Source organism: Xenopus laevis, chromosome 3L (assembly GCF_017654675.1).
Source record: "Xenopus laevis strain J_2021 chromosome 3L, Xenopus_laevis_v10.1, whole genome shotgun sequence".
Taxonomy (NCBI): domain Eukaryota; kingdom Metazoa; phylum Chordata; class Amphibia; order Anura; family Pipidae; genus Xenopus; species Xenopus laevis.
In genome coordinates, this window is record NC_054375.1 from 114,123,837 (window position 1) to 114,145,862 (window position 22,026).

Sequence of the window (22,026 nt, forward strand, 5' to 3'; positions counted from 1 at the left end):
TGTATGGCCACCTTAACTCTAGGCTTTCTGCTTAAACAGCCTTACTGAATATTTGTATTTATTAATATACATCAGACCTTCAGCTTACCATTCCCTGCCAAGTTAAAATTAAATATGATTCAGAGAACACAATGAAATAGTCGCCCAACTATATCCCGAAAGGTTGTCAGAAAAGGTGACAACAGGAAAAAGCTTTGACCGAGATTAGAAATTGCCATTTAGTTGGTGCAGCGTGAGCTAATAACCAGACTCACAAGTCAAAGCAAGATTTAAGCCTCCCATCTCAGGCTAATTTGCTCAGACAGTTTGGGGGTTTTAGGCCAAACTGGCAGAAAATTGAAGTGCACAGGCACAAATCCAAGTCTTCCAATCAATCAGATTCTGTTCTAAGTGGAAAAAAAATATGATCATTCTTGCAAGCACACCCCTGGGTGCAATAGTCAGTTAAGTCCAGTTGGCACATGAATGGATTCCTCAGACCAACCTGATCTTTTTTAACAAACAGTCTATTTAGTAATTGCAGTTTGGACCTCCAAGTGTATGGGCAAATTACAACATTCACCTAATGAATGGACTGTAGCATATCCAACTATGTAGTATGGCCCCTGGAAAACATTGTTAACTGGCAAGTCTATAACATGAGCAGCCAACACAATTTATATACAATCGAATGTCTCCTACAATAAATACAAGTACACAGGCCATTAAAAGCTGCTGACTCTGCCACTCTGTAGCCATATGCCCGGGGCCGCCCTTGGGGGAGGGGGGGAGATTGTACTGTTATGCTGGGTCTGTTGAAATCCACATCTGAATGGGGACCCGAATGTGTTGAGAAAGTTATGCTAATTGTATAAATTTACATTATAACATATGCAATTTATGTATCTTCTGCAACTGCCTAAAAACGTAACATAACTTATATAGAAGCTTGCGTAAGTTACATATCAACCAATAACAGTGTAGAGAAGCTTAACATGTGTAACTTAAGAGCAAGGGTACAACTACACGAGCGTCTTCCACGAAATTCCCGCGGATCCAACGCGGTGTGCCAAAACGGAGGCGTCAAGTCGGATGCGATGGAAAATAAGGTAAGCAATAGCAAAGTTGGATGGTGTCGAAGCGTTCATCTGAGATGGCACGACTGTCAGATGCAGACACTGTATGCTGCGTCTGCATCCGACAGTCGTGTCGTGCCGGATGAACACTGCAACAACATCCGACATTTGTATTTCCTACCTTATTTTTTGTCGCATCCGACTTGACGCCTGCGTTTTGGCGCACTGTGTCGGATCCGCTGGAATCATGTTGAAGACGCTTGTGTAGTTGTACCCTGATTCCACTGACCTCCAATTAACTGGCAGTCTTACCGGCAGACTTTTTAGCACAACTGTTTATATCAGTATCTATTTACTGTGTTATATGAGAGTCTCATACTGAATTTATCTAAACTAGACAGCAAATAACCTAGCTGTTATTTGAGCAGCATGCACAAGAAGCGTGACCAAAAATTTTGATATTGTGTGCTTGTGTTAATAGGGCCCCCAGCCCCCCATATAATTTTGTATGGGGCCCCAAAGTTTCCAAAAGCTACCAACTCAGTCCTTTCTGTTACCTCGGCAAACAAGTGGATCTAAGGGTGTATGTAAACTTTAAGCACAAGTTCAAATTAATTATATGTAATTATTATAAATGTGCTTGGTGGGGTTGTAGATAGATGGGTCATATTCTTACAGACTGGAAGGGTTGGGATGGATTACCCTGTGACTGAACTATGCATTTTTGCTAGATACCAATGTGATATAATGCACTAATTCTGATAAATGAAAATAAGCAGATAAAGAATAAGTCGTTTGAATACTGTACTTTTCATTTAAGGGGCATCTATGTATGTTGTATACAGTACAGCATGATTTGACAAGGTAAAGTCAATGTATATCAGTATTCTAACTGTTCTATCTCTAGATATTTAAAGCATGATAAAATCTTAACTATTCGGAGTGTGCTTTACTCATTGATGAAGCAGGGAGAAAGAATGCTGAAACTGTGTTCCTCCAGCCCTGCAGAAAAACATCACATACAATAGAATATATCTAATCTTCATCATGGTGTGGAGAGCTTGAAATATTTGGGAATGTTCGAACATGCAATTCTGTGTAATAAATTGTTTTCCTTCATTAAATGTTCTGCAAAGAAATGTACCTTCTTACTCATCGCTTTCAGTTAATCTCCTTGAACTTTCCTCTTGACCAGAATCAACTTGTTTTTATGTTTGCGTACTTTTGTTAAGAAAATAAATCCCCATAAAATATCCTAAGGAAACAATCTGACCCAAAATAAACAAGATGAGAAGAAACAAAATAAAAGAACAACTCCACCCAGCAGTAAAATAAAACCATGTTCACCCTAGAGACTGCAACTTTTTTTTTTTTTTTGGTGAAAGCCATGAATGCTAAAAACTGTTCCCAGTACCTGGGTGTGAGTCATATAACCAGCAAGAAGTATGTTGCAACTATGACTCTTTACCTAAAGGGGCAGACCTCTCAACTGTTTAACATGTTAACATTTAAAGGGATACTGTCATGGGAAAAAATGTTTATTTCAAAACGCATCAGTTAATAGTGCTGCTCCAGCAGAATTCTGCACTGAAATCTGGTTTTCAAAACAGACTTTTTTATATCTAATTTTGAAATCTGACATGGGGCTAGACATATTGTCAGTTTCCCAGCTGCCCCAAGTCATGTGACTTGTGCTCTGAACTTCAGTCACTAAATTTACTGCAAGTTGGAGTGATATAACCCCCCCCCCCCAACAGCCAAACAACAGAACAATGGGAAGGTAACGAGATAGCAGCTCCCTAACACAAGATAACGGCTGCCTGGTAGATCTAAGAACAGCACTCGATAGTAAAATCCAGGTCCCACTGCGTCACATTCAGTTACATTGAGTAGGAGAAACAATAGCCTGCCAGAAAGCAGTTGCATCCTAAAGTGCTGGCTCTTTCTGAAGGCACATGACCAGGCAAAATGACCTGAGATGGCTGCCTACACACCAATATTACAACTTAAAAAAAATGCTGGTTCAGGAATGCAATTTTATATTGTAGAGTGAATTATTTGCAGTGTAAAGAGTGTAATTTAGAAATAAAGAACACATCATCACATCATAAAAATCATGACAGAATCCCTTTAACAGGCTTTCTCTCTCTCTCTCTCTCTCTGTACTGTATATAGTCTAACGTGGTGCACTCCAAACACAGTCTATCATTACCATAACTTACAAGGCAGGGTGCTAGAAAAAGCATTGAATCAAGGCAAAACGAAAATAGCGTTGACAGTAACTTAAATTTGCACTTTGCGAAACTGTTTTGCGAATATTTTCTCCGCCACCAAAGTTGTTGCGTAATTCAATCATAGAGTGTGCGCATAAATATATTATTTATATTGACAGTCAGAGCAGAGGGTTTAACTGAGTATCTGTATAAAGGCAATGAAGCTGAAAATAGCTTTTCCAAGCTGATTCTGTCAGCACAGCATCCTGCAGAAGATCTGCTCCATGGTCTGAGCTACTCCATTTGCATGATACCATAAAGGGAGACATCATTTTACATATGGTGACTTAATGTTTATGGGTTTTTCTCCATAGGAATACAGCTATAACATATTAATGCTGCAACAATGTCTTAAAAGCTTCAGTGTGAGCTGGAATTAAAATAAACTATGGTGTACCTGGAGAGAGTATAAAAACATTAAGGAAAATATGTTAGAAAATTTCTGAGCTAATAAATTACATATTCGTTACTCAACTGTTCCTATTCTTATATGTTAGTGACCTATAAATAATTATGTGTCCTCCTAATGCCAAAAAAGCTGCTCCTACATATGTTTCTTTTTTTAAATTTATGGATAGGCAACAGCTACATCATGGACGTCAGCCCCATCATTTAATCAGTGAACATATTCATTTACACACATTCTTCTTACCCAGAACAGGCAGGCTTGCTACACCAAAATAAACGAAAATGTATCCCATGACCACTAGTAAATTAAGAGCTTCAAGAACCTGAGACTGTTATACTTACTTGAGCCCACTATACACTACTATAGTGTAAAGCTGTCTAAAAGCATTTGTAAGGGCCCCCCCGAGAAGTCAGCACACTGCAAACATGCGTGTATTGTGGTGTGTGTCCAAACACAGCTGTGGGTCTTGGTGCGAGCAGGTTCTGAGTGAAGCAGGGGTCATCTGCTCACTAAAGAGAATGATTCCTTTAGCAGGCCCAGGGTTCCTGCAATACAGATCATGACAGTTATCTTGCACCAATACAGAGCCCTCTCAGGCTGCTGACACCGCTGCTTCCCTGGAAGGTGTCCTGAAAGCTCTGCTTAAGTGCCTGGAGCTTCAAGAGGCACAGCAACTACATTTGTCACAAGCATCGCAGGCAGCATTTCTAATCCTGCCTGGACAACCCTCAGAGTCTCTAAGCGAATTCCTGCTTTCCCACCTGTTGTTTCTCTACTGGGGTGGCTCACCCTTCTGAGGCCAAGATCCCAGCTCCTTTACATTATACAGATAACCCGGATATCTGTCATGATTTTCTATATCAGTGCAAGATTAAGTTTTGAGCTAACTGCATAGCGGCTTCCTCCTGAGAAGTCTAAAGCCACCAACATTATCGCTCTGCTCTTCAGCTAGACCCTTTACTGGGGTTCCCCTATGTGGGAGCACGAGGATCTACTCTTACATAATGCTTCTGCTTTAATTGCCAGATCTTTGATGCCCCTGGTTGTAAGATCATCTCAAGGATGAGTTAGCAGCCTGTGATATGCTTTCTCAATTCGAGGATTTGGTGTCCTTAGTGATGTGCATTTAATGAAGCAGAGGCAGTCACAAAGCCACAGTCTCTATGCCAACTTCTAATTTATCTTCTATATCACCATCTTAAGCTGAGGAGCCTATGCAGCTTGGTGCCACTTTCTTGAAAAAGGAAACACTCCTGCATAGGTCTGAGTGGGGAGTCTTCCCTAGGCAAGATATTTTCACTCCCAGATGAGTTATCTTTTAGAATCATTGTACCTGCTTCTCTGTCCTTTGTTCTTAAGTAACATTTGTGCCAAGTGCTCCTGGATTACGGCACAGCTGGTAATTCTATTGATCTCCCTTTTGCAGAATCCTGTTGCTTCCCCATACACCTCTTCAGGTTTCACTTTTTCCTCAAGCAGTGAATGACAGACCTGTTATACTGACACTGCTGTCCTTCTTCTGTTTCAAATTGGTTGGCTTCATTCTGAAGAAATTGTCTTCCAGATCATCAGGTCTCCTGCTACTCCTGTTATGCTTGGTTAAGGCAGCACCGCCCATCTGTTGACTGGTCCTCAGGGCAACTCTTTGCTTGGGGTTCTTCCTGCCACTCCAATTGCCTGTCATCCCCTGTCCTCCCTGTTCCAATAACATCTGTTACTCATGATTCAATCCTTTTGCCTAAGTGATACAATAATTTTTTGGACAGCTTTAAAAAGAAAAATCCCCAATTGTCTCAGATTGGGGGGTCCAATTTGTATCACAGTTTTGGTGTGCCTTCTTCTTTGGGCATTGGTTTGAATATTTCTGCCATCATCTAAGCAACAGCCAGACTGAAAGAAATAATCAAGCCTTGAAGAGTTTCGCCAGTGGCCTAAGCTCCTTCCATGGGCTGAGTTGGTTTATAATAACCTGTATGAATCCTTGGGTGTCTCTCCATTTTCCTGGGCATACTGTCTCAACCCTCTGGCTCTACCATCTGCATACACCAAAGTAGATGTGCCTGCTGTTGAATCAACTTTTCATGATTTCAAGACCATTGGGGCCCCATGTTTACCAATTTCTTGTAAAAGCCTCTAATAAAACATCACATTCCTGCTCCTCCCTCCCAGATTGGAGATTCTGTTGGTCAATCTACAAAAAATATCTGGCTTCAAAAAGCTTCTCCTTAGTTGGGTCTTCATTTTATTTATCCTTTCAGGCTGAAGAAATTTGTTAATCCTCTGTGTGTCAAGCTGGACTTACCTAACAGCATGAAAATGTCTAACTGGCTGAACTACTGGGGGTGTAGCGAACACTGTCTGGAAGGGTAGGGGGGGTGCGGCTGCACATCCTGCAACCAGGCCCTGTTAGTGCTAGGTATGATACTGAGTAGCATACAGAACTTAGAATGTGTGCAAACAATGGATGGTTAGGCATGTGAAACTAGTGCTTAGATTGTATTGGCCAAAATAATTTACGCTAATGGGATAGCTTGGTTAGCATGTCTGTGATAAATTGATAGAAATGTGTGGAAAATAACTATCAATTAGTGATGAGCAAATCTGTTCCATTTCGCTTTGTTGAAAAATTCGAGAGCGACAATTTTTATACGACTATTTTGTCCAAATGCATTAAAGTCAATGGGCGTACTAATAATTTTGATGTGCGACAATTTTTATGTACACGACAATTTTGACGCTCGACAATTTTTTTGTACAATTTTTGGGCGAATTTGTTCACCCATCACTACTATCGATAACTATGCAATGAAAATTATCATATGCGCACAAAATGACAAGAATAAATGGGATAGAATGGATACAACGTGTGGATTAAAATGGACAGGATAGAGAAAATAATATATATTATTTATATTTGGCTTTAAAAGTGCCTGAATGCATTGGATTAGATGGATAGAATTGCTAAAATATATATAAAATAAGGAATGGGGAAAGTGCATGCTATATAATAAAATGTGGGTGACTGGTTAATTACAATGAAAAAGAACAGGATGTTTACGACTGAATTTATAGAACAGTTTGGCTATCCTGTACTTTTAAAAACTACAAAGGTAGTAACAGAGTAACAGTATAATATACAGTATATTTTAGAAATCAGGGGCTTTTAGACTTTGGAATCAAGCTCCCATTGTCACAGTCGGCACCCTAAATTCAGAACCAATGCTAAGAACCCTGTTTTCGCACCCTTGTGCGCTGGCACGATGACTGCGCCTATAAACTGGGAGGAGGCGCGCCCTTAGGAACCGGCGCATCAGAGGAGGAAGACCGGCATGGTGGGCGTCCCTGCCGGCCGACTAAGCCACCAGGGTGAGTAATCCTCACACCCATGTTGTGGTTAAACAATGTTCTCAGGCCACCCTTAGCTCACAACAGGGTTATAAGTATATGCAAATAGGAGAAAAAGAGCACCCTGCTATAGCCCTAACAGTAGTTTGGTGACTCCAAAATAATCTCCTTAGGACAAAATTATAAATCATATCAAGTCAAGCAATGCCAAATTTGCATCACGTAAGCCCAGGTACTAACAGATATGATATAAGTATCATTTCCTTTACATGAATGCATAAGACTATTAGAACAATCTGCATGTAAGAGCCATTTTAATGTATAAATGACCTTGTAAATGAATAACAGTGGTTACAAATTAACTAGAAATAACAATAGGCTCCTTTCATAAAGTTATGTTAATATGTCTTGTTTGGTAAAGATCAATAGTATCATAAAACAGACAGAAACGCAAATGAATACTAGAAAAGAAACATCATGCATTATATCAATAACTGTGTTAGTCAGTACCTTATGGAATTGTCAACAATGCACCATTAAAAAATACATTCTCTTCTAGCTTACATCATTTATATGTAAGAGACTTTAAAAGGCTCTGATTGACAATGTATTTCTCTTTGTACAGATCTTCCACTGGGAACATAACTTGGATGGCTTGTGAAATAAAGGAGGGAAGTCTTGCTCAGTACATGGGGATTTTCAAGGCATTAGAGAGGACAACCTGGCAATAACACGGAGATCCTATTCTGAGGAAGAAAATTTTTTAATCAGGGATGCCCAACCTGTAGCTGAGCCACAACACCCCAACCTGGAGGGGATGTGGATACCGTTTTTAGAGGGGATGAAGTCTAGAGGTCTAGAGGTCTAGAGGTATGCTAACCTTATATGAAGCTTTAATCACAGGAGGGAGACATGCTTATCATTTTGAAAGTGCAATATTGATTTATAATGTGCTTTGAGCAATACTTTGGGGGCTTGGAGTATTCTGTTTACATGGTATCCTGAGAAAGGTCCCAATTGTCATACAACCTGAAATACCATAATATACAAACCCTCAATGAGCCCTCTGTAATCCTGGAGCCTATGGCTCTCTCTATATATTATACTATTTTGATATTATATACATATAAAAACAAGATATGTTGAAAGACAGTGTCAGGAGAGCTATCCCTAATCAGAGCAAAGATGCAAAATTATAAACTCCTTTAAGTCTTGCTAGATATATTGCAGAATCAATACTGTGCTCAAGTGTTTTAAGAAATGTAAAAAAAATGGGCAGTACCAGAGTATTGGTGTTGGCAAAATATGTTCTTTTGTTTTTCCTTCCTTCTGTAATATTATTATTGTCTTTGATGGCAGATCAGTCTTGCGGAAACCTCCATCATTCTCTTGATTTTAGGCACAGTCTGCCTTATGCACTCTGACAGCTCTTCAATCATAAGATACCATTTACTGGTCGTCTGTTTGAAAGGAAACATCTGATTGCTAAAGTTTGCTAGAATAGGTGCAAATGTTATGATTTTTATTACATTTACCCATAATCTCCTTATAGAACCTGATGTCAAAAACAATAAGCAGTACAATTATACAAGAATGACAGCAACAGTAATAAATCTCCCACGTTGTACCTTAAATACCATAATACTATTTCTCTATTCCTCTGTACTAAGCACATTGGCCATCTGATTCAGTTGGATCTAAGCTGTACCAGTTAATGTCAATGAAAACTTGATTAACTAATTTGGATAAAGTTCAGCATTAAAATCTTCCAACCTTGTTAACTGAATTTGTTCTGATTGTAGTGTATGAACAGATCCATCCAGTACTTATACACATGTGATTTAACTAGGCATACCACTTCACCTTCTCTGTCCTAAAGAAGAATCTAATAATACCTAAATCTGTAAGGTACATAAAGTCCCATTGTCCTTTCCAAAACAGGGTCCCATGTCGCATCCACTCTGATACAGGAGATGTATGCTACTAAAAATGGAGAACACTAATAAAGTTTTAAATAGCTGTATATAACAGGGATCACATGTATATCAACTGCCATACAGTTGATATACATTGGAGTTATTCAGATTTAAACAACATCCTACTTATTCAAATAGGATTTGCAGGATGGGAAAAATGTGCAACAGACAATAATGTATCACTATGAAGTCATACGTAGTGAAACGTCTTCATTGATTACTCAGCAAGTCCAGTTGTTTTTAGATTTACCTATACTAGATATAGACAATAATGTAATACAAGTATGGGACCTGATATCCAGAATGCTTGGGACCTGGGATTTTCTGGATAACAGATTTTTCTGTAATTTTGATCACCATACCTGATGTCTACTATAATATCACTTAAACATTAAATAAATGCAATAGGCCTGTGTTGTCTCCAATAAGGATTAGTTATATCTTATTTTCGAACAAGTACAATGTATTCTTTTATTATTACAGAGAAAAAGAAACACATTTTTTAAAAAATTAATTATTTTGATAAAATAGAGTCTATGGGAGACAGCCTTACAGAATTCAGAGCTTGACAGATAACGGATCCCATACCTGTATTATTACAGTGTACAACAGAATTTGGGAATAGATTTACTATACAAATGCCTTGCTATAAAGTTATATCTCAGTCTGTCCTATTTGCTAAATAAACGTAAGATTAGGGTACATAAAATGCTTTCAGTCCTTTTATATGGAGTACTTTAAACTAGAATTTTCCATGTTAGTTCTTGCACTGACATTATGATAGTATGAAATGACGACAGGCCATTCAGTTAATGGTTACTCCTCTGAGCTTCTGAGAATGGCAAAGCTGCTCCCGTCTATTGATCTGTATTTATCTATCTCACCTCTCCTGGGAGTCTAATGGCAAAATAAATATGTTCTTTTATGGTACATTAATGAACATACATAACTCACTCTTCTTCTTCTCTGCTAAACAATATAGTCGGCTCACAGTGTAATACATTTTGTCTTTCTTGATAAATCAAGCCTTTACATTGCATTTCCATCTTAGACATTCATATTTCACTACTATAAATCTCCTTTTCAACTTGCTTGGAAGAGATACTGGCTACAATTCAGCCTATTTATGCAAATGCCAGAACTCCATTTGTCATTTTCTGAGCTTTTTTTCCTGCAATGTGGGAAAGTCATTTTGTTATCAGACTCTGAATACCCAAAGAATTCTGTGTCGGCTCAGAAAGTGATCAAAAAGCTGCGTAGGAAGGATTCAAATGACACTTCCTTCTATCAGCTGCTGAAATAGAACATAGGCTTGAATACCTTTAGGCCTTGCCTAAGCAGGATTTTTTGTTGGAATACAACTTCCACAATCTGTTTGATTTACAGAACTAAGGTTTTAAAAAGCTCTTTTAACTAAGTGAGAACAATTAGAACCGTAATCTTTAACTGGTACAGTAATCAGTAATCTTTTGCTGGCTTACAAAATACATAGCAAACCTGGCTTTGTCACCATTTTCCTCATGTTTCCTTAAACACTTTGTAAACCGAAAAAAACTAAACTATATAGCCAATCAACTGAAACAGGGATGTCTAACTGGAGACCTGCAGGCCAGACATGGCGTTCCTAAGCTAGTCTCCCGTCTGCTCATGTGCTGCCTTGACTTCTTTTTATTGTAATCTGTCTTTTGATTGTATAGTATAACAAATAATTATCCCACATAATTTACAGCATGCTGCGGGCAGATTTGGAATATCAGTATAACTTGCAACTACAGATAGATGATAGATAGATACTGTAGATAGATAGATAGATAGATAGATGAGAGATAGATAGATAGATAGATAGATAGATGAGAGATAGATAGATGATAGACAGATAGATAGACAGACAGACAGATAGATATTGAACATTTAGATAGAGAAAGGATTCGATAGATACTGAAGATAGATAGAAAGAAAGAAAGAAAGATAGATAGATAGATAGATAGATAGATAATAGATAGATAGATAGATAGATAATAGATAGATAGATAATATATAGATATTTAACATTTTAATTGTAAGATCTTTCCAAGTTTCATGAACCATATACTATATGTCCTTGCTAATAGAATGAATCGGGCAGGTGGGAAAGCAGGTACAATGACTTGCAAGTTCTGTATTATCCGTCTGGGAACAATGAGCAGCCAGTAGAGCCGGTGAGTGCTTTAATAATCTGCACGGCAGGACACATCTAGTGACAGATAACAATAATGCTGGACTGTAGAGTATCAATCTATTAGGTGACCTATACCATCTTATCCTCTATGGAACTGTTTCCGAGGGGGTAGATTGTGAACATTTAGTATATTTTAATTGTTATAAATAGGACAGATCATTTTTGTATGTGAACAGTTTTATCAGCAGATCTCCATGCTCTCATGCCAATGGTTTACTATACAATATGATGCTGTGTTCTTTCGGCATGAACAGTGCCTGTTCTATTGATGTCTGCTTTTTCAGGTATGGGACCCGTTATCCCAGGGATCCCCAACCTTTTGAACCTGTGAGCAACATTCAAAAGTAAAAGGAGTTGGAGAGCAACACTAGCATGAAAAATGTTCTTGGGTGCCAAATAAGTGCTGTGATTCGCCATTTAGTAGTCCTTATGTGGATTGTCAACCTACATTGAGACTCTGTTTGGCAGTGCACCTGGTTTTTATACAACCAAAACTTGCCTCTAAGCCTGGAATTCAAAACTAAGCTCCTGCTTTGAGGCAACTGCGAGCAACATCCAAGGGGTTGAAGAGCAACATGTTGCTCATGAGCTACTGGTTGGGGATCACTGCGTTATCCTATTATGTTTTTTTCAGGCGGCTGCATGTCGAACAACAAATGCAACAATTCAATTGTTTAACTGCCCACAGGCAAATTTGCCCAGTGTTGATAAATGACCCCCCGTGTGGTTTATTGCAGTTGCATAACAAGGTTTGAGTTCTCTATTTTCTTTTTCAGGTTGGGCAAATGAGTTTTTTGTTCTTTTTATCAGAGTACTGCATACCGAGAACCAATATCCCTACATTGGTTTATAATACGAATACCTATGACCACTTTACTGTGCAGCTGCTAATTAAATATATATAAAACACTTTAAAAGCTGCCAACATCCAATTATATTATGTAGGAATTGATATCATACTCAGATTTCAGTTGTAATCTCTTCTTCACTGCACCACTTGCCATTATACCCTAGAAAGTCACAAGGGACATTTATAATGTTCTATAGTTGTGGATGGGGCCTGGGTATCACTGGGTATTACAAAAGGATATACATTGATTTGAGAGAAAGTGAAAATTGGAAAGATTTTACTTATTTTGAGTGAATTTTTGTTAGATGAGCATTTGGCAGCCCAGACAATGGGAATGCATGTATACATTGCAAGTGTCACTTATCATGAATAATACATTGTAACTAAGAGATGGGTTACTTACCCTACATGCCTTTTCCTGCAGGTCAAATGGAAAACTTTATATCCTATTTGATCTTCTGCCTGCTAGTCTATCCTAGGCATTTTATTTCTCCCTTATGTCAAGTTCAAGTCATGGAGCTGCCTCATATATTGCATTATGCATTAGATAATGGCTGCAATAATGATCTCCACATCTGTACAAAACATACAGAGAAAAGAGGAAAGGAAATGAGAGTTATTTACTGGCAATGGATTAATAACAGGAATGACTACAGACAGGATCTCATTCCCTAAAAAGGAATTGGCACAAGTATTAAACAAGTGGCTTTCTAACTTTGCAGGAAAGTGTGAGCCTCTTGGGTGTAATGCATTGGATACCTCCCCAGCACTTCACTAGGGCTCTTTATTCTTAAACAGAGGAGATGATTTTTCAGTTTTTACAGCACAGATGTAGGAACACATCACAATACTTAGGGGTAATACACAGTGTGGCCATCAAACACAAGAACCTTGCTAATGTTCACTAGCAAACATATACCTCATGTGTCCACATTCACCACGTGTACCATCTGTGATAATTCATGCAAGGGACAAGACTCTGCAGAAGAAACTACACTCAATGCGAGATATTGAATTGTTTTCCTCTAGACAGCCAGACATTAGATTGTTTTTCCATATGCTCTCCGGCACTGTGTAGGCTCAATACTTCATTACACAGAGGAAGTAGAGGAAATAATTCAAGGCAAATGTGCTTTTATTCTACAACTCTCTATAACTATTTTAAAAAATATATTTAATCAAACCAACAGATCTGCATCTAGTGGGATCTGTAAGGATATAGTGGATATTCATCACCACTTTTTATTGTTTCCCCTAAGCTAGTTCATCATAGAAAGAATGGGAATAAATGGGAAGAGATGAAGTACCATTGCTCTCTTGGAAGCCTTCAAGGATAGAGGGTGTAGTCTGTAACTGAGTGAGGGGCAAAGGCCTCAAAAAAATCAGAAACCTTAAAAGGTGTCCAAGTTGGGGCAAAAGGACAGTAAAAGTCGAAAACCAAATCCTACATTCAGGTTGTGTATAACTTACTGAGGGCTTATTTAGTGAGCATCATATGCCCCGATAGAGGAGAGTGAATTGAGCTGGTTCCCCCAAGAGCAGGTGTCCCTCACCTTTTTTTTAACCCATGAGCCACATTCAAATGTAAAAAGAGTTGGGGAGAAACACAAGGATGGAAAATGTTTCTGGGGGTGCCAAATAAAGGATACGATTAGCTATTCATTTGCCCTATGTGGACTGGCAGCCTATGGGAGGCTCTGTTTGGCAATAAACCTGGATTTTACACAACCAAAACTTGCCCCCAAAATTGGCACCTGCTTTGAGGCCACTGGAAGCAACATCCAAGGGGATGGAGAGCAACATGTTGCTCACGTGCCACTGGTTGGGGATCACTGTCCAAGAGATACTATTTGAAAGTAACATGGACTGGTGGCTCTTCAGCAGAACATGTATTTGCTACTGCTCCTGTTAATAAATTGTTATCAGTTGTTTATGAACCATGACTATTTAATGCAGCATCTGGCAAATTAAAAGGTTCATCCTTGAAAATGTAAAGTCAGATGTGTAACCCTTGATCTATCCAGGCTAAGAATAAAGAGTTAATATGGGAATAAAAATTAGACAACTGGGAAGTGCATGTGATGTCTGCAGCAATGGGAATGATCACCTCTTAGAGATACCATGGCTGAGGGATAACAGGTTAAGGAATGAACATTAGCAATAAATCACTGTGCATTTGTGCATTTGTTGTTGATGTGAAACTCCCTGCCCCCACATAAAACTGAACGATTATTTATTGAGATTAGTTAACAGACCTGCACAAACGTTGGCCCTATTAGTACTGCATCACGTCAAATACAAATACACTTGTTAAAAAGTAAACAGTAGCCGAAGATAAGCCTGCTATACTGTATATGCCACTAATTTTTATCATAAACAGACACAGTGGCATAAGTAAATACTACTGGAACCCACAGTAAATTCAGTTTTGGTAAGTTGGCCTATTCTATCAAGATATATTTAAATTGCTCACTAATTAAAACCTCACTGGTTCATCTACACTCCTGGGCCCCCCTTCAACCACAGGGTCTGCTTCATCTGTAGTTAAACCCTTGAACAGATACAAACATATGAGGTCAAAGCTTTTATTTGCACAGAACAATCCTATTCATTTTTGCATTTTTACATGCATGAGTTGTCATAGTATTGTACAATGCTGAGATATCAGCCACAAACACTAATGCAACAGCTGCCGTTGGTATTATACTTTAGATGGAATATATCAACCACAGCAATCAAAAGCACAAAGACCAAACATATCTTTTAATGTAATGCATCATGTATAATGGAACAACATTATATTTTGCTTTTAATAGGAAGCATTTAACTTTTAAACCTCCCAGTCTTTATTAATTGGATTTTTCATGACTGCTTATTACACCAGCACATCCCTAATGCTGAACCTACACGTATTGTACACCCATCCAAAATGTAAGTATGTGAAAAAAGACTCTTTACTGCTCGTGTGAGTGGTCCAGCACGTTGAGTCTCAGGTAAAGAATTCCGTTGGACTGAAATACAGGCTTCCAAAAAGATTTAAGGTGACCATGCACGCACCAATATAATCGTACAAAACAAATTTTCGTACGATATGCGGTGTGTGTATGGCCGACCGAAATCAGCAGACAGATTGGATATCGGCTCGTTGATCAGGCTGGTTGTAAAATTTTGATCAGGTGCCTTTGAAGGCACCTACCATGGATTCATATATTGTAAACTCTGCACACCTGTAATTCACTCTCCCTGCTTAAGGTGGTGCTGGACTTCCGTAGACAGGGCAAGGTCTCTTAGCAACAGTGAAAAGAAGTAACCGGATCCGCACACATACAATTTTTAGCAGTCGGGGAATATCCCGTTTTATTGTGCCACCAACAAGATCAACGTTTCAGGGGGGATTAACCCACCCTTCATCAGGATAACAATACATGTGCAGAGAACACCTTTCAAGCACTTAGTCCAATTTTTGGTAATGTCCATTTTCTGAAACAGTTCGGGGCACATTTACTATGGGTCGAATATCGAAGTTAATTAACCCTCGATATTCGACCATCGAAGTTAAATACTTCAAATATTGAAGTAGAAGGATTTACCGCAATTTGTTCGATCGAACGATTAAATCCTTCAAATCGAACGATTCGAAGGACTTTAATTCATCGATCGAATGATTTTCCTTCGATCACAAATTGCTAGGAAAGCCTACGGGGACCTTCCCCATAGGCTAACATTGGTGCTCGGTAGGTTTTAGGTGGCGAAGTAGGTGGTAGAAGTTTTTTTTAAAGAGACAGTACTTCGACTATCGAATGGTCGAATAGTAGAACGACTTTTAGTTTGAATCGTTCAATTCGAAGTCGTAGTCGAAGTAGCTAATTCGATGGTCGAAGTAGCCGAAAAAAAATTGAAGTTTTTGAAGAAATTTGAAGTTTTTTTCCTTCTAATCCTTCACTCGAGCTAAGTAAATGTGCCCCTTAGTGTGAGTCCAATAACGGATTATAGTTCCAAAAATTCTACTCTTCAAAAATCACTCATCATTTTATGAAAGGTGGGTTAATACCCCCGAAACGTTGATCTTGTTGGTGGCACAATAAAAGGGGATACTCCCCGACTGCTAAAAATGCTGAGTGTGAGGATCCGGTTACTTCTTTCCACTGTTTGAAGGCACCTAGACACCGGCCACTGTTAGTGCTGAATTGTCAAATACAGGTAGAATTATATTGTTTCTACCCGTATATATGACGATTCAGCTCTATATGTCTGTATTGAAACAAACGATCTTTCCTGGAAAGATCTTTTCCAGGAAAGATAGTAATTGTATCATCTATGGCCACCTGAAGCAACTGGGCTCACATGGTGGTTATCATACAAAACAGAACTGGTTCTCTGTGGGGCTTTCCTTGTCCTTTGAGCAATACTTATCACTGAATGGTACTACAGCGTGCAAGAGAATTGGTTGCCGGTGCTGAAGGATGTTTGATCACAGTCATTCTTTATTCAAGGCCACATGTACAAACTGTTTGCTACTATTTATTCCATTTTTATTGTTTTATTAAGAAACAAGTAGCTTTGTGAGTATAGACATTATAGAATTTCCAAGCCATAAAGATGATCTCAAGCTTGGCCCCTGTCCGTTTGCTTGGCTACAGGAATGTGCATTCAATGGAAGTTTCATTTGTGCACATTGTTAATGATAGTCATCTTTACCTCTGCAACACAGTATTGGCACTTCAGAAATAAATGTTAATAATATAATAAACACACAAATGTGTGCAATAAACAATTACATGAACCCTGCTTTAGTGGCACCTTTGATTCTGCTATTGCCCGTACAGTTACATAGAAAAACACTAACGTGATTACTTAGCAACCATCCTTCGCTGACACCATTGGGCAAATTATAGAAAATTGCTCCCTCTCTGCAGGAATCTCACTGTGTCCCTTTGGAATATATTCCTGCTTTCCTTTGTTCCCTGTCTCTGCAACACATTTACTCAATAAATCAGCGTTTGCCAAATATTGCATATTATGTGCATACAGCCAATCTGACCCGTACTGTTTCAGTTCCAGAAGTGATAGCACATTCTGTTCACAAATTCACAATAAACAATGAATGCAAAAAAACTGTTAAAAACGCCATACAGCTTTTTTTTACCCATTTATATAATTAACACAATGTTTAGCAATATGATGAGAGGTAGAATACAACACTCCCAATTAATAATCATAGAAGGAATATGCTTCCAAATACACACCCTGAGCATGGAACATGAAAGTACAACAAAGTAAATTGTATTTTTTTGGGGGAAAAAAATTGATTCCTATAAAGCTCCATCGACGGAGAAGCTCCATAGACACAGAACAGATTGATGTTAGGAGAAATCTGTGTTGTAGCACAGGAGAAGACAAGTAGTACTGGCAGAATGCTCCATGTGCCATAGCCAAGGGTGTAGCTACAGGGGATGGGGGTCTGTGAGTGCATCATGGCCTTGGGAGCTAAGGGGGACCCTCTGGCAAAAATAATTAGACCTTATTAGAAATAAAATACATACCTGTATGTGATGAGAAAAGAAAAATATACAATTACACACACACAGAGACTAAAAGACATGAGTGTGCTACTGACAGTGAAAAGGGACATGGGTCAGGGGCGTAACTATAGAGGAAGCAGACCCTGCGGCTGCTGGGGGGCCCCAGGTGGTATAGGGGTCCCATGAGGCCCTAATTCGTATACAATTTCAATAAATGTTGGTAAAATATGTGAATCTCTAGACATTTTGGGGGCCTGAAAAATAATTTGCTGTGGGGCCCAGTAACATCTAGTTACACCACTGACATGGATTATTTGGGACCCATATTTTTCACCAGGCGCCGCACCTGGACTATCTGTGAGGTTTCCAAAGCTCCCCAATGGTAAGCAGAGCAGCATGGACACAGTCTAATTTTTTAGGAAGCTTAGTATAGTATATTAGGAATAATGTACCCCTTACTGTAAAATTGAAGGATATTGTAGGTCCCCGAGGAGTTCCCAGATCAGATAAAGACTAAAGGCTGAGTGATCCAGTAACATATAAAGCACATTACATTGTACATTACTAAGCACTGATTATAACATGACTGAGAACCATTTCTTAAGAATACAATTTACAGTGTATTCATGACTCGAGTATAATATAGTTCTGATCTGTCCCACTGAAGGGACAAAAAGATTTGCTGTGCAGAGCGCTGCAATTTTTTGACTATGGCAATTTTTGTGACCACACCCCTAATTACATGTTCATTTTACAAAATGTGGCAGGTTATGAAAGTCTGAACACATTTCAGTTTTTTATGTGTTATTACAGTTTTGCTAATGCTTAAAGGGCTACGGTGAATTGCCCTTTAAGCTGCAAGTCACAGTTTTCCATTCCTGCTTATCTTAAATAGGTAAAATTGTTTCTTTGCGTATCTTAAATTGTAACAAATTTATCTAAGTGCACCTGCCATGTATTCTGGGCTCTCTGCCAAAAGCCAATAAAGTTTTAGAAACATTGTATCTTTCTGTTCAGTGCAGGAGATCAAAGAGAAAGTTGGGACATTTCAGTAACAATCCGGGACTGTGGGTTGAGCTGTCATAATTGGGACTCTCCTGCGAAAAACGGGACATTTGGGAGGTATGTAAAGGTAAAGCCATCTATATATTTAAGGGAGTTTATCTAAGGACCTTGCCCTCACAGCATATGTAATCAACATGGGCAGGTCATAAAAGTAGTTATAAGCAACTTTACTTAAAATCATCACTTTATTTTCTGTGTAATAAAAATCTAACACATCAACCAGCGGTTAGGCACTTAATGGAACCAGTGTCTTTTTTCAATCTCAACTACTGTTAGTATGTATTTTAGCTTGCCATGTACCCTTAATTCACATATAGCTACAGGAAAGAGAGCTATTATCTGGAAACTCATTATCCAGAAAACTAACGAATATGGCATTGGCCCATCCACTGTGTCCTATATGAACAAAAAGTTTTATTTTTAAACTAAACTATCAGAAATCCGTGTTTATGTCAAGACAACCCAAACCTTTGGTTTAACTTTAAAAAAACATTATAGGGGATAATGTGCCCCCAAGTGTAAAATATAAAAATATTATCATTAGTGTTTAGGGCTGGAAAAAATCAATCTGCACCTGACCCTAACCCTCAAAATGTTGCCATTGTAGGATCTGTTCACACACATTCCTGCTCCATTCACTACATCTGCACACCATTCTGATTCGAAGACAGGTTAGTCGCCCCGAAGAAGAGGAGATCTGTCGCTGGACGACTAATCTCACCTGAATCTGAGTTTGTGTCTTTGCCCTAAAAGGTCTTATGTTATTTTTGACCATACTTGATCGTACTCTTTGGTAGTGAGCAGCAGAACTGGTCTTCACTGATGCCCTTTTGGGGCCCCAGAAATCTGCTGTGGACCAACAGGGAGACCCAAAGCACGGTACTTGTAGTTCCATGACCTGTAAAACAACACTTTTGCCTTTACATGGAACGCCTATTTATAATAAATTTGTAGAATTGTTTTTCTTTACTAATGTTTTCATATCCAGTCAGGGGCACAAATGGACATGTTACAGGGGCAACGTCCGGATGCTCCAAGCATAGTCAGCGGGATGCTTGAATATATAACAGTGACTTCTGGAATCCAATTCTCCACCCTCCCTCCTTGTGGATTTTGTTCCAGCCCTCTCCATGGTTACGGCACCTGACATGAGGGGGGACAAGACCAGAGCGACCGTGGAACTGAGCACTTGCAATCTCAATAGCATCTTTCCCACAGACAGCACCAAATCTGGGAATTCCCTCAGCTTCATTCCATGTTTTTTAGCCAGAGGCAGAAGGCAAGTGTTCCTCGGTATTAAAAGCAGCACAGGGATTCTGATATAATTGATCCTAATTGTGCTGTGCTTATATCTCACTGCAGTGGGGAATAAACTCTAGCAAATCAATATTCAATAAAATATTTTTCATCAATGTTGCTAATGGTGCCCTAACACTAATGGTTATGGCGTGATTTTCCCTTTCTCCACCTCAAAGTCCCACAGACACAGCAATAGGTTGGCAATGCCCAGCTTTAACAATAGCTATAAATCCTTTCCTTCTCTTAACTTTCATTCATTTGCCAGAAACAAAAGCAATAAAAAAAAAAATCACACAAAGAAACGGACACTATGTAGTTAATAGCATTACAATAAAAACTGACAGGCAATATTCATTCATAAATGACATTTCTCCATTAGATCCCATACGTAACACTACATTTCCTGCAAACATCGACTGTAATCAAAACCCCAGCGGGTGAGATGCTGGCGGTTGTAATTCGACAATTAAAAACTCTCGGACCGTGGCAAGAACCTCATTTATGATTTAAGTTGTGATTTTCAGAAAAAAAGATGAATTGTACTAAAATTAGTTATTTCTGGGTTTCTTGACATATATAACATGCACATAGGATTGGCTACTATGTATATATATATAGAGAGAGAGAGAGAGAGAGAGAGAGAGAGAGAGAGAGAGAGAGAGAGAGAGAGAGAGAGAGAGAAAGAGAGAGACACACATATTATATATTTAGCTATGTATGTATATATAATGATAAAAGCAGCGCTCATGCACATCTATATAATGGAAGTTGTAGCAAGCACAATGAGTGTGCAGGCAGGTTCCATTCACACAGATATACCATACATGTGCCCAGCTAGACTTCCATACAGTGCATCTTACAACAGCAGGATAGGATAGGGTTAATGCATGATAAGGGACACTTATCTGAAGAGACTGTTCATGTTAAAAAAAAAAGAGAGATTTTAAGACTAAATCTCCATTGCCTTACCAGTCACATGCTGTATCATGAAACACTTCATTCAGATAGCTGTACCACTTGCAGCAGGTGAGACTCTAATGATCACAAGAAAGGGAGCCAGAGAAAAAAAGAGGGATGGGCTGCTGCTAGTGAAACACATTACACTAGGAAGGCTTGTGTTAAACTACCAGTCTAATGGTGAAGGAGGGAGGTGTAGAGCCTGGGAGGAGGGATTAGGGAAGCTACTGTATGGAACAGGCTGGGAAACCCATTCCTTGTCTTGGAGATGCAAAATCAATTGCTTGGTGATGTAAAACGGAGAGAGAGTAAAAGGCAGGCATGCTCAGATGGATCATTTTGGGAACCTGTGCTCCGTTCCTTTCATGCCAGAAGGCATTTTAACCCTGCAGAAGATACAAGTTATATAATATAAATATACTTATTCTAGACAATATTTTTCATTGGTATAAAAATAAAACATAGCTAACATTGTTCTAATCCTGCTTATTAAAATGGTTTAACCCAGGATTATCATTCATTAAGGGGTTGTTCACCTTTATTCACTTAGGGGTATATTTATCAAAGAGTGAAGTTAGAGATCACCACAGTCCGCTAAAGTGAAATACCGCCTCTCTCCATTCATTTCTATGGGGTTTTTAAAGGTGTATATATTAAGGGGCACATTTACTTAGGGTCGAATATCGAGGGTTAATTAACCCACGATATTTGACTGTCTAAGTATTTACCGCAATTCCATCGATCGAAGGAAAATTCGTACGATTGAATGATTAATCTAACGATTCGAAGGATTTTAATCCATCGATTGAACGATTTTCCTTCGATCAGAAAATTGTTATGAAGCCTATGGGGACCTTCCCCATAGGCTAACATTGCACCTCGGTAGGTTTTACTTGGCGAAGTAGGGGGTCGAAGTTTTTTTAAAGAGACAGTACTTCGACTATCGAATGGTCGAATAGTCGAACGATTTTTAGTTTGAATCATTCGATTAGAAGTCAAATTCGTAGTCGACGGTCGAAGTAGCCAATTCGATGGTCGAACTAGCCAAAAAAACGTT

General features: G+C 38.8%; 1 protein-coding gene across 2 annotated transcripts in view; it reads right to left on the reverse strand.

Annotated features, from left to right (window-relative positions):
* sema4b.L (semaphorin 4B L homeolog) overlaps positions 1–21,054 on the reverse strand; it is a 147,541-nt gene extending 126,487 nt beyond the window's left edge. Inside the window, exons 1-2 of one of the 2 annotated variants that reach the window (XM_041586835.1) lie at positions 20,982–21,054; positions 12,530–12,701 (exon numbers count right to left, since the gene is read on the reverse strand). The gene's annotated coding sequence lies outside the window, so the exon portion shown is untranslated. The remainder of the gene's footprint in view (positions 1–12,529; positions 12,702–20,981) is intronic. The other variant, XM_041586834.1, reaches the window with a different exon arrangement.
* Positions 21,055–22,026: the final 972 nt, after the last annotated feature.